The 1,815-nt window shown below is 41.9% G+C and overlaps 1 pseudogene; it reads right to left on the bottom strand.

The window, feature by feature from the left end:
- Positions 1-1,041: 1,041 nt before the first annotated feature.
- LOC112479732 lies at positions 1,042-1,160 on the bottom strand (annotated as a pseudogene).
- Between the last annotated feature and the right edge of the window lie 655 nt (positions 1,161-1,815).

Genomic DNA, 1,815 nt, shown 5'->3' with positions numbered 1-1,815 from the left:
AGATCATGCAATAATTTCCTTTCTCCTTCTGGCTTATTTCACTTAGCATAATGCCCTCCAGGTTCATTATGTTCTTGCAAATGGCAGCTTTCCCTCTTTTTAAAAGCCGAATAATATTCGATCGTATATATACACAACATGTTCTTTATCCATTTATCCATCCACAGACACTTAAATTATTTCCATACCTTGGCTATTCTGAATAATGCTGCTATGAACACGGGAGGACAGATGTCTCTTCGAGATAATGGTTTCGTTTCCTTTGGATGTATGCCCAGAAGTGGGATTGCTGGATTATACTGTAGTTCTATTTTTCATGTTTTTGAGGAAACTCCATACTGTTTTCCATAGTGCCTGTACCAGTTTACATTGCCACTGATAGTGCACAAAGATTATCTTTCTCTACATCCTTATCAGCATTTGTTATCTTTTTTGTCTTTTTGATAATAGCCATCCTAACAGGTGTAAGGTGATATCTCGTTGTGGTTTTCATTTGCATTTAATTGATGATAAGTGTTGTGGAGCATCGTTTCATAAACCTGTTGGCAATTTGTATGTCTTATTTGGAAAAAAAAGTCTATTTGGGTCCTTTGCCCATTTATAAATTGGGTTATTTAGTTTTTTGCTATTGAGTTGTAAGAGTTCCTTGTATATATTGGATATTAACTATTTATTGGATATGCAGTTTGCAAATATTTTCTCCCATTCCATACGTTGTTCCTAAGTTGCTCTCCTGACTTCTGTGAGCATCTTTATGACTATTATTTTGAACTCTATCAGGTAAATCGCTTATCTCCATTTCATTAAGGTCTGTTTCTGGAGATTTATCTTGTTCTTTTGTTTGAAACATATTCCTGCTTCTTAATTTTTTTAAACTCTTTGTGTTGGTATCTGTGCATCAGATAAAACAGCCACCTCTCTCAGCCTTGACAGAGTAGTCTCATGTAGATGAACCCCGTCAATCAGCCTGGCTCAAGGTCTTGGTTGCCTCTCCAATGTTTGTGACTGTTCGAGAGACTTCTATTTTTTTTTTTTTTTTTTTGCCTATAGCACCTGGTCTTCCTTGTTGGTTTCCCTTTCAAGTACTAACCAGGCCCAACCCTGCTTAGCTCCAGAGATCAGACAGGATTGGGCTTGTTCAGGGTGGCATGGCCATAGACTCCAAGAGACTTCTTTGTTCTTAGTGGCTCCCAGTAGTTGAAGGTGCACCAAGACCCTGTGTCCCAAAGGGATGGATCACAGTCAGCAGCTAGATGTGGGCTGATTACAACCTGGACTCTCAGGCAGCAGCCGGGAAAGTATGTAGTTAAGAATATTCCAGACAGAAACTGGGAGATGGGCATTTTGGCTTTCTTCCTCTGTGCTGAATGAACCAGGGGGCATAGCTATGGAGGGGGTCCTCCCGCACTAATTTAAAAAGACTTCTTTGTTTGTTATAGTCCCGTAGTACCCATGAATTCAATCCCTGTTGTCTGTCAGAGCTAGGTGATTTGGGGTCCTATCCCTCGGGTGGCAATGCAAAAGCTGGGGTGCCAGATATGTGTATAAGCTCCAGGGAGCTACTGGTGACTTGGTTTTATCATTTGAGCCAGCTGGGAGGAGGAGGTGAGGGAAGTTCTCGCTGGTTTCCCTGGTCTGTGGGGAGGATTGCTGCCAGCCTCTATATACGCGCTAAAATTAGAAGTCAGACCCTCAGGCAGCAGCTTGTAAAGTATGCAGTTAGATTCCTTTCAGGGAAAGACTGAGAGATGGCCATTTTTGTCTGCTTTCTGTGCTGAGCCCTGGCGGGGTAGCCACAGCGAGTGCTTGTGCGCT

Source organism: Pteropus alecto, unplaced genomic scaffold, assembly GCF_000325575.1.
Source record: "Pteropus alecto unplaced genomic scaffold, ASM32557v1 scaffold141, whole genome shotgun sequence".
Taxonomy (NCBI): domain Eukaryota; kingdom Metazoa; phylum Chordata; class Mammalia; order Chiroptera; family Pteropodidae; genus Pteropus; species Pteropus alecto.
Note: the sequence above shows the minus strand (reverse complement) of the source record. Positions and strands in the feature narration are given on the sequence as shown.